Source organism: Emys orbicularis, chromosome 5, assembly GCF_028017835.1.
Source record: "Emys orbicularis isolate rEmyOrb1 chromosome 5, rEmyOrb1.hap1, whole genome shotgun sequence".
Lineage (NCBI taxonomy): Eukaryota > Metazoa > Chordata > Testudines > Emydidae > Emys > Emys orbicularis.
Genome location: NC_088687.1, coordinates 63,104,695 through 63,116,918, shown reverse-complemented (window position 1 = coordinate 63,116,918; position 12,224 = coordinate 63,104,695). Strand labels below are relative to the sequence as shown.

At 41.3% G+C, this 12,224-nt stretch overlaps 1 protein-coding gene across 1 annotated transcript in view; it reads left to right on the top strand.

Annotated features, from left to right (window-relative positions):
• DCHS2 (dachsous cadherin-related 2) overlaps window positions 1–12,224 on the top strand; it is a 251,894-nt gene that overhangs the window by 61,945 nt on the left and 177,725 nt on the right. The gene's annotated exons all lie outside the window — the stretch shown is intronic.

The window sequence follows — 12,224 nt, the reverse complement described above, 5'->3', positions numbered from 1 at the left end:
TAAGGGCAAAGCTCATCTGGGCAAGAGACAGCAATTTTGGGGTGGGGTGGAGATGCACTACCACAGTAACTAAGGACCATTATTAACCTTACCACCTGCTGTTCCAAGCACAATGTGTGCTTCTTCAGTCTTGCCTTCTCTAACATAAACACATAGCAGAGTGTGCCCATGTATATTGATATATATTAAAAATTCTACTAAAACAAAATGCTATGCTATACACACAATTCTTCTTCTGTGGAGAGAATGAGAAAGAGAATGAACCACCTGTGACAGCTATTAGTCACTTTGCTTAATGCACTAGTGGAAGGAACTCTGATACTGTGGTAATAAAGGCAGTATAAGAACCTATATAGAGGCTTGGAGGGATCAGATTTTTATTGGTAAATATTGGTAAATGTCTCTTTCACCAAACACACATAATCCAATGAAAAAATATTTCCCTCAATAGTGATCAGAATTTACTGATGGACAAAGAAAGAAAAATGCTTCTCGAGAACTTATTAGGACATTGATTTAAGGATATTTACTGTGTATATTTTGACGTGATGTTGATCATTTGTGTTTTAGGGGTTAAAAAGCTTTAACTTTTTGAATCTCTGTCTACTGTCATTAAATAACTATAGTTTGACCCTCCCTCTTAATTTCCCACAACTGTAAATATTGAATAAATGCTAAAAACTCAGAATTTTGCACAACTGTGAAAATGAAAATGGATAAAAATAGAAAAAAATGCTTAAGAATAAACATTGATATTGTATATCAAAATTATAAAAAATAAAAATAGAATCCTGCCAAGCTTAGATGTAGGTTAGACGAGAGCCATATTCTAGTACCCTTACTCTCACTGTCTAGAACCTTTTTCTCCAAGTAGTCTTATTAAACTGAGGGCAGATCTACACTACAGAATTATTTCGGTATAACTACATCGTTCAGGGGTGTGAATAATTCACACCCATGAGTGACATAGTTATACCACCCTGAGCGCCAGTATAGACAGCACTATGTCGGTGGGAGAGCTTCTTCCACCGACATAGCTACCACCTCTCGCGGAGGTAGGTTAACTATGTCAACAGGAGAGCTCCTTTCGGCATAGAACATCTTCATTAAAGCACTACAGTGGTGCAGATGCACCGATTCAGCATTTTAAGTGTAGACCTGCCCTCAGTGGGATTACTTGGGGAATAAGGTGCTGCGACAAATGTGGGAACCTTGGTAATATTTTTATGATTCCTGTACACGCCTCAGTTTTCCTCTGTGCTTTGCACTGCTATGCAGCATGTGTAAAAAGAAGGGGCGGGGTATTTGCCTAACATAGCTGCCTGGCTGGAGACTAGAGTCATTAACAAACTGAATAAAGTCTAGGAGTATGCAAATAAGGGTAAAATATAGCCAGGGGTGGCCAAACTGTGGCTCTCTTACAGTTAGTGTGACTCGCGGTGCCCCCCATGCCCTCTCCATTCTCCGCCTATCAGACTGTGCGGAGGGGCGGGGGGAGAACTCAGGGCTTCTGCCCTGCAGTGGGATTGAGAGGCTAAGGGCTTCTGCCAGAGATGACTGGTGCCTGCTGAGACTAGGGGGGCATAATTTAAAGGTTCCCCCCACCAACCGCTTCAGTCATGCCCCTCTAGGCATGCCCCCCCTTCTACCCTCAGCGGCCCCTCCCTGAAGCTCCCACGTTAGCTCTGCATGGAGAGCCGCAAACAGCTGGGAGCTGCAGGATGGGGCTGCTGCTTTAACTCTTCGGAAGAGGCAGCAGCTAAAGCAGCGGCTCTCCCTGAAGCTCCCCATGGGCCACAGCTGCCAGCTTGCTAGCTCCAGCGGTTGCTGTGTGGGGGAGGGCTGGTGGCACCATGTGACCAAGTGAGGCCAGCAAATCCTGGCTAAAATCTGGGGGGCGCATGACTTTGCATGATCCCCACACATATCGCCTCTGAAGTCCTTAGCCCCACCATCCTGCAGTGGGGCTGAAGCCCTTAGCCCCGGCAGGCGCACCCCTGCTCTTGAACTTCTGAAGATTGTTGTATGCGGCTCAGAGGGTCAGTAAGTTTGGTCACCCCGATATAGTCCTTGCTTTGAAGGCTTTACAATCTAAAGCCTGAGCCTACCATCCTTACGTTGATTAGTACCCATCACGGATTCACAGGGTCTGGTCTATGCCACAGCCTGTAACCAGTCCCTAGGGAGGTATCTCTTTAGTGTTCAGGATGCCAAAGATCCGCAGTTCCACAGGGACAGCCCTTTGTCCTTCACAATTCCAAAACTGGGCCTCGGGGCACAAGCAATCCCTCCCTCTGTCTGAGGTCCCCTGCGAGTCCCATCAAACCAGACTTCCGTGGAAGGCTTGTTTTTTACCCCTCAGCATACAATGATCAGTATTTGCAGCAACACCTGACAGCCTTTTCAAAATAATGTAACAATTTATTAGTCGCCTGGCACACAGAATCTGGAAGTCTTAAGGTAGCACTGGGAAGCAAAGGTTGAGAGAGTTCAGATATGCTAATGCCTGGGTGTCCTTGAGCCATGCTGCTGTAGGAACCATCTTTGCTTTCTCTATCTGTCTTTGCCCCTTAGTCTGTCAGTCCCAGGTCTAAGTCCTGTATCTCTATGAGCTCAGCTCTTAATAAAGGCACCTGCCACCTTTCCCCTTTGTTCTCCAGCTCAGTGCCTTTGCTCTACTTCCCTGCAGAGAGGTGGGGAGAAATCTCCTTCCTTTGGCTGGTGGCTGCTAAGTGTGAATGTTCCAGACACTGGAGTTTTCCATTCACATGCATAGACTTTATTCAGGTTTCAGAGTAGCAGCCGTGTTAATCTGTATCCGCAAAAAGAACAGGAGTACTTGTGGCACCTCAGAGACTAACACATTTATTTGAGCATAAACTTTCATGGGCTACAGCCCACTTCTTCGGATGCATAGAATGGAACACACAGAAAGAAGATATTTATACATACAGAGAACATGAAAGGGTGGAAGTAGCCATACCAACTGTAAGAGGCCAATGAATTGAGATGAGCTATCATCAGCAGGAGAAAAAAAACTTTAGAAGTGATAATCGAGATGACCCATAGAAGGTGTGAGGATACTTAACATGAGAAACTAGATTCAATTAGTGTAATGACCCAACCATTCCCAGTCTCTGTTTAAACCTAAGTTAATTGTATCTTATTTGCATATTAATTCAAGTTCAGCAGTCTCTCTTTGGAGTCTGTTTTTGAAGTTTTTTTGTTGCAAAATTGCCACCTTCAAGTCTGTCACTGAGTGGTTAGAGAGGTTGAAGTGTTCTCCCACTGGTTCAAAACATTCAAAAACCAGTGGGAGAACACTTCAACCTTTCTAACCACTCAATGTTTTGTTTAAATAAAATAAGCTTTTATGAAGCTGCTAGAATATAGCCGTGCTTCTTTAATTCTGGACCTTCCCTTTCAATTTTTCTTCGTTTCCACTACTCCCCACTTTCTTTTTTGGAAAGAGAGAATCTCTTTTCATTCCTGTATCACCCTCTCCTCTTTACTTGACCTTAGTTGGGAAGCTTTGAAGAGTTTCCTAATTAAATATTGCTGTGTAATAAGTGACCATTCATTTATTAAACTGCCCGTTGAGGAAATGTTTGCAGTGTTGCTGTAGCAGTGTGGGTCCCAGGATATTAGAAAGACAAGTGGGTGAGGTAATATGTTTTATTAGACCAACTTCTGTCAGTGAAAGAGACAAACTTTTGAACTATACAGTGCTCTTCTTCAGGTCTTCGTTCACGAAATAACAAGAATAGTCTGATTGTAGCATTCCATCAATGTATCCCGCAAAGTAGTACTGAAGACAGTGCATGTCTAAAAAATGTGGTGGCATTACAGGTGACAACTGAGTGCATTTAAAAATAAGAATAAAATGCAGAGCATTCTGCTTAATGTGGGGAATTTGAGAAGTATTTTTACTTCTATTCTGCATTGTAGATATTTGTGCCTTTTCTTCTGTTGAAACTGTTGGTTATCTTAATTGGATAGAATCACTCAGTGTGGCACTGACTCAAATAAGAACCTGGGAGTTACACTCTACCAGTTGCTGGTCAGCCCTGTGTAGTTTACATTGCAGCAATTAGATGGGCAGAAAGGCCAATTTAGGCATTCACATTGAAAAGCAAACTGATTGAGACAGAAATGTATACAAAATGATCAAATCAGAAGTTTTGATAGAAACTGTCTTACTGGAACAGTCCAACGGTCCATCAGGTCCAGTATTCTGTCTCTGACAGTAGCCAGTGTCAGATGCTTTTGAGGAAGGTACCCCCTAATTCACTTAGTTGAGCAATAGTATATGTTGGGGATAAGTTTCTTCCAAATCCCAGCAAATGATCAGTTCATATGCTGAAGTATAAAGATTGTGACCCCTTTTAATTGTATCCTAGTTAGTTTAATGTATCCTAGTGTAAATGCCATTTCTTAATGGTTTCGGCTTTTAATTTTTTTGTTGAGGAGTCTTCATATCTATAGCTGTGATTTTTATGAAGATACTTAATTTATTTTTGAACAAATCTTTTGAACTGTTTGCAGTATGTCCTCAGATATGTATGCACACAAAGTTAATCTCCCTCACTGTCTGAAACCAAATCCCAATAATGTGAGAAACAAAGTGTGGAGCCTGGAAGCTGTTTCTCATCAGGACTTGAAAAACATTGTGAGGAGATTTATTTTATCTCACGGTAGCTGTCAAATTTTTCAGGTGTCTATATTGCTGGAAACATTCAGACCCAGCTGTGCAGGCTGACTGGGTATCTCACAGATGCAATTACTCAGCAGTCGCCCAAATATAAATTTTCAAGTCACACAGTTTATACCTTTAGAACAAGCAAGGGCAGGATTTTATTACAAAATTAAATTTGCTCTCTTCCGGACCTCAGCAGCTGTAGTGTGTCCAACTACCTTCATTTGATGAGCTCCAAAACAAACAGGTCAGGTTCTGTAGTGAAAAAAGAAACCAACCACCCACTTTCATTGTAAAACAGGATACTGAGTCTTCACTGTGAAATCAGGGCTTGAAGGAGAATGAGAAATAAAACAGCTGCTTTTCAGTTTCTCCTAAGAAGTTTCACATGCCTCTTTGGGGCTTGCATTCATTGGCCTTAGATATCAAGATACTTGATGGCATGACAAAAAGATCTTGTTCTCTTTACTAGTCCGGTCTGGATATCTTTTTCTGCACTTTACCTGCATGATGGCTGTTGGTGCTCAATTCCACCTTTGCAGAAATTGAAATTGCAGTTAGCATAAAAGAGCTGTTTTCACAAGCAATTTTGATACCAAATCTACATGACAAAAGTGAATGTGGATTTTTTTGAAAAACAGCAGAATTCGAAACAAGAAGCAATAAAGAGTATTTTTTTGTTCCTCTGACATTAAAAACATGGCAGATGCCATTACAGTAATGATGCAATTCTGCATGCATTATCTTTTTGGACAAAAGCAGTCAGTGTTGGCAATTTCTTGGGCTAGTGTTACTGACCTGTTTTTTCTCTGGATTAACAAGTGTTTATGTAACATGACAGGCAGAGCTTTGGTGCCACTTTCTTGTTCAGACCATTGTGTTGTATGCCTGGTACTACCAGATGACATACACAAAGAAGCTATTAAAGAGTAAAATGAGACACTACTGTGCAACATTCATGATTAGAGAGGAGCATATTAACTCTGATTTACAGAACTAGTCAATGTGCCAGTTTTTTATGTGGTGATTTAGGAAAAGAATCTCTGTTTTCCTTAAGCAGGTTGAAAATAAGAATACATTTCTATGATAAATGTTTGTGGGGTTTGGTTTGAATTTTTTGTTTGGCTAGTAGAAATCACTACTTTGAAAAGATACATTTATTGCTTTCCTGTGTATTAAAGTAATAATCTGAAAACACTGCACCCCCTTATATAACATAAGATACTTCAAAATAGTGTAGACAAAATTCTGCCTGCAGTTACACTTGTGTTATTCTATTAAATCTATGGGATTGCGTGAGTGGACATGAATGAAGAATTTTTTGGTCCTGTATACTTTAAGTATGGGAATTTTTCCACATAATCCATCAGCTTCTGTCTTTCTCCCAGGAATATCCCCTTCCCCCTCCCTACCCTTTGGTGCTAAATTGCAGTGATTGTTTGTCTCTGTCTCTCTCTGGACCACAAATCATGGCTCCCTCCAGAGCATGTCACTGCTGCTGAAACTGCCTGCTAGAGGGAGTTGACTGTATTAGTGCTTGTAGAGCATATAGCAAGGGACCAAATTCAGTCCTGATCTCAGATGCAGCGGCGGCTCCAGGCACCAGTGCTCCAAGCGCGTGCCTGGGCGGCAAGCCGTGGGGGGCGCCCTGCCGGTCCCTGCGAGGGCAGCAGTCAGGCAGCCTTCGGCGGCACGCCTGCGGGAGGTCCACCGGTCCCGCGGATTCAGTGGCAATTCGGCGGCGGGTACGCCAAAGCTGCGGGCCCGGCGGACCTCCTGCAGGCAGCCGCCAAAGGCAGCCTGCCTGCCGTGCTTGGGACAGCAAAAAAGCTAGAGCCCCCCCTGCTCAGATGCTTCCACGAATCTATCATCTTTGTGTTTTCTTATTTTTTTTAGGATTGATATTATGCACCAAAATTTCAACTGACAATTGTAAAAAGAAAGTAAGTCCTGTAATCACCTTTAGGAGCTTAACATTTTTAAAGGGAAGGGTCTTGCGCTCTCTCTCTCTCTCTCTCTAAGATGAGGTTCTTACATAGTACTGCTTATTATGGTTTCTGATTGTCTGAGTGCATACACAGATATGTTTCTCTCTCTCCTCTGTTGTCAGGCGGGACTGGAGTGTTGTGAATGCATGTTGTTGGATTTTCTTTTGTTTTTTGCTGCTGTTCTGAGAAGAGAAGCTCAGGGGAGTAAATTCTGCATTTTGTTTTGATAACACTGAGGTTTGTGATCATCTATGTTGAAAAGTGTTGCAGGCACTTTAGAGGACAGGATTAGAATTCAGAACAACCTTGATAAATTAGAGAATTGGTCTGAAATCAAGTTGAAATTCAATAAAGAGAAGTTCAAAATACTAAATCTAGGAAGGAAAAAGCAAATGCACAACTACAAAATGGGGAATAATTGGCTAAGTGGCAGTGCTACTGAATAGGATCTGAGGGTTATAGTGGATCACAAATTAAATATGAGTCAACAGTGTAATGCAGTTGTGAAAAGGCTAATATTCTGGGGTGTATTAACAGAATGTTGTATGTAAGACATGGGAGGTAATTGTCCCGCTCTACTCTTCACTGGTGAGGTCTCAGCTGGAGTATGGTGTCCAGTTCTGGGTACCACACTTTAGGAAAGATGTGGGCTAATTGGAGTGTCTAGAGGAGAGCAACAAAAATGATAAAAGGTTTAGAAAGCCTGACCTATGAAGAAAGGTTAGAAAAACTGGGCATGTTTAGTCTTGAGAAAAGATGATTGAGGGGGACCTGATAATAGTCTTCAAATTTGTTAAGGGCTGAAGAGGACAGTGATCAGTTGTTCTCCATTTCCACTGAATGTAGGACATGTAGTAATGGACTTAATTTGTAGCAAGGGAGATTTAGGTTGGATATTGGGAAAACCTTTCTAACTGTAAGGGTAGTTAAGTTCTGGAATTGACTTCCAAGGGAAGTTGTGGAATCCCCATTATTGGAGGTCGTTAAGACCAGATTAGACAAATGCCTCTGAGGGATGGTCTAGGTTTACTTGGTCCTGTCTCAGCGTGGGGAGCTGGACTTGATACTTATCAAGGCCCCTTCCAGCCCTGCATTTCTGCAATTCGATGATTCTATCCTGACCTCTTTGGGGGGTAAACTCCAGATTTCTGGGCCAGGCATTGAAAAAGCACTGTCTCTTGTACACACAACTTGAGGTTGACAGTTCCAGTGTTCCAGGGAAGCATCCCTTAGGTAATTGGGCCATTCCAAAAGGAAGCTTTCAAGACAAGGACTGAAATCTAGAATTTGATCTGTTCAGTGGAGAGCCAGAGAAGAGCTTGGACATTGGGGTAGTGCACGCTGAGTGAATTGTGTTGCAAAGCTATTGGGCTGCTATGTTCTGAACCAACTGGAGTTTATTAAAGGTTGGCAGTTTCATACCTAGGTACAGTCAGTTACAACAATCGAGGTGGAAGGTTATATATCTTTGGATCGACGTAACTAAATCTGTCTGCAAGAGAAGGGATAGTGTGTCCTTGCCAGCTGTAGATGGAAAAGGGTATTTTTATGTGGCTATGGCTGTTTGAATATTCAGAAGTAGTGAGGAGTCCAGGTTAATCTCAAGGCTGGGGGCTGTCTTACAATTTAAGGGTAGATATTCTTAATGGAGGGTGATGTTAGAAAGGTGTCGATTTCTTTGAAAAACTCCATTCTTCTCACCAACATAATTTCAGTATTGACAAGCTTCAGCCGGTTGACCTAAATGAAGTTGCTGATCTTAACCAGACCGTTGGATAACTGGGACACTGCTAAAATAACAGGAGTACTTGTGGCACCTTAGAGACTAACAAATTTATTAGAGCATAAGCTTTCGTGGGCTACAACCCACTTCTTCGGATGCATATAGAGTGAAACATATATTGAGGAGATATATATATACACACATACAGAGAGCATGAACAGGTGGGAGTTGTCTTACCAAGTCTGAGAGGCCAATTAAGTAAGACATGTCTGTACTGGGCTATCTTGATTATCACTTCAAAAGTTTTTTTTCTCTTACTTAATTGGCCTCTCAGACTTGGTAAGACAACTCCCACCTGTTCATGCTCTCTGTATGTGTGTATATATATCTCCTCAATATATGTTTCACTCTATATGCATCCGAAGAAGTGGGTTGTAGCCCACGAAAGCTTATGCTCTAATAAATTTGTTAGTCTCTAATGTGCCACAAGTACTCCTGTTATTTTTGCGGATACAGACTAACACGGCTGCTACTCTGAAATGGGACACTGCTGTTTGTATCTGTTGTAGATCTGGATGTCATCTAAATATCACTGGCATTTCAGTCCATGCTGTTTCACAACCTTCCCCAATGGCTTTGTATAGGTCTTGATCATGTGAGTGGAGAGAATGGATCCCAGTGATACTCCACTGATGATGGATGTGGAAGTAGAGGAGCAGGTGTTTATCATGATTCTCTGGGTATAGTCTGAAAAAAACATTTGATGCCATCTCAATAAAATCCCACTAACTCCTGCCATGTTTTTAAAGAAGCACAATAGGACAACAAGATTCCTGATGGGAAGGAATCCAGGATATTGGCTATTCCTGTGTGGACTTGGAGGCAACTCTTGACAAGATTCTCAATTAGCTTTCTTGGGAAATAGGTTAAATAATGGACAGCAGATGGAGGGGTTGGTTGTATCAAGTGAAGGTTTAAATATGGCATACTTGGAGAGTGTGGGGAAAGAATCTCCCTCAAATGATTTGAAGAGGAAACACAACAGTTTAAAAATTATTAAAAATTAGGTCTTTCTCTCTTCATCCATCTATGTATTCTGTGATGTTTATTGAGTTGTGAAACTCAACTCCACTGAATATTATTACCATCTGCTCCTTCATATCCCTTCTGAGGTGCACTGGAGGTCTCGGGCCAGTTACTGGTGTGTACATATGCGCACACCACAGAATCTACTGTTTAAAAAGCCAGCTTTGTTGGTATTCAAGAGAACAAAGGATCAAAGGGCATTAATACTGAATTATTCTCTCACCCCTAAAAGTGTTCTCTTTACGTTCAGTTTTGAGGCACATTAGCAGGAACTTATGCTAAGGACAAAGAGAGGGCTTTCATTTTTTCAGTCCTGTCCAATTGGCACCTTTTATGGGAACTAAATTTACTTTAAGAAAATATCTGCTTGAGAAGTTTCCCATAAAAATTAATAAAGCCTCATTACATTTGTTTACATTAAAAGATTTAGATATGGCTGTTCACATGATATAGCCTGGTCACACACAAAAATGACTGCCAGGTGACCTTTAAAGTGTGACAAGAACTGTGTAATGGAGAACAGCTTAACTCAATAGACATAAAATAATTAATAGCTATTTTACTCAAGAATTAAGTCCTGAGAAAGTAAATAAGGCCCATCCAAAGTAAATACGGAGCAAGACCTCAACAGTAGCTGGGACTTCTGGGTTTCTGATGCTAACTGTAAAAAAGGGCTTATATCAAGTATACACTAGCTTAAAATTAATTCTACATTTGTAACTTTACATCTATATTTTAACTTTATTTATGTGTTTAAGCATGTTAATGTGAGACAGCTGCTAGAGCTTTGTATGGAGACAAAGTGCACATGATGAACCTTTTTTCATGTGATCAGCAGGATTTAGTGCTATTCATGATTTTTAAAATGCTATAATGAAATGCTGTTTTGACACAGAGCATTGGTTTGACATTAAACTAATAGTTAGATTTCATTCAAAAGACTCAGGGTTCTTTTCTCAGTTCCACTAGCTCATGATTCAAAACTGCAATTGATTACCATCTAACATCCAGCAGAGTTGGGTTACCTTTCCAAATTAATCACTCCCCCAAAAAACTATACACAATTTCAGGAGGAGGTAGTTTCTAAATATGACCAGTATGGTATATGGATGAAATCAAATAATCTCTTGGTATAGCATCAATAATATTAGACCTTGTAAGTGAAAAAAAGTATTGTGTGCATTTTTTTTCTATAAAACTACAGTTTTCTTTAGTGTCAATGGGAATGGCACATACGAACAAGGACAGATTTTGGCCCTGAAGCGGCGTCAGTTATCTATTAGACATTATTACCCACCTTTGTTGTCTTGTACGCCATGCTCATTGAAGTGAATGGGTTGCATGCTTGTAACTGAGGGCAGAATTTGGCTCTTTGACTTCTGAGTTGACCTTTCAGCTGAGTCCATCTTGACTTATGCATTGAATGTAATCAGTAAAATCACTCACAAAATGTGTTATTCTTTATGGGCCTAGTCCTACATTGATTTCAATGGGAGTTTTGCATGGCTAAAGTACATAGTATTGAACCTCTGTATACCTCTCAACTGTACTTCATTTCAAAAAACATCACTCATTTTAGTCCATAGATTACCTGTGTTTCACCCAAAATTGGTATCCCCTTCACTTTTATTGTTGGAAATTATTTACCTCAGAAATAAAGAACCAGTGAACTGAGGTTATAGATTTCAGAGTAGCAGCCGTGTTAGTCTGTGTCCGCAAAAAGAACAGGAGTACTTGTGGCACCTTAGAGACTAACAAATTTATTAGAGCATAAGCTTTCGTGGGCTACAACCCACTTCTTCGGATGCATATAGAGTGAAACATATATTGAGGAGATATATATACACACATACAGAGAGCATGAACAGGTGGGAGTTGTCTTACCAACTCCTATACAGCAAACAGGGAAAGATTAAGAATGAGCTCTCAAAACTGGATACAACAGGTGGGAGTTGTCTTACCAACATCCTATACAGCAAACAGGGAAAGATTAAGAATGAGCTCTCAAAACTGGATACTCTCATAAGAAACCAACCTTCCACACAAACTTCCTCATGGATAGACTTTACAAAAACTAGACAAGCCATTTACAAGACAAACTTTGCCTCTCTACAAAGGAAAAAGGACACTAAACTATCTAAACTGCTACATGCCACAAGGAGCCACAACAGTAGTTCCCTTAACCCACCCAGCAATATTGTTAATCTTTCCAGCTATACTCTTAGCCCAGCAGAAGAGTCTGTCCTATCTCGGGGCCTCTCCTTTTGTCCCTCCAGACCCACGAACATGATACAGTTCTGCGGTGACCTAGAATCCTACTTTCGACGTCTCCGACTCAAAGAATATTTCCAACATACCTCTGAACAGCATACTAACCCACAGAATCCCCCCTACCAGCACTACAAAAAAAAGGATTCTGCGTGGACTTCTCCGGACGGTCGAAACAACAGACTGGATTTCTACATAGATTGCATGCCTAGAACCCCGACCAGGGACATTCTATTTGCTACCCAAGATCCATAAACCTGGAAATCCTGGACGCCCCATCATCTCAGGCATTGGCACCCTAACATCAGGCTTGTCTGGTTATGTGGACTCTCTCCTCAGACCCTACGCTACCAGCACTCCTAGCTATCTTCGAGACACCACTGACTTCCTGAGGAAACTACAATCCATCGGTGATCTTCCAGAAAACACCATCCTGGCCACTATGGACGTAGAAGCCCTCTAC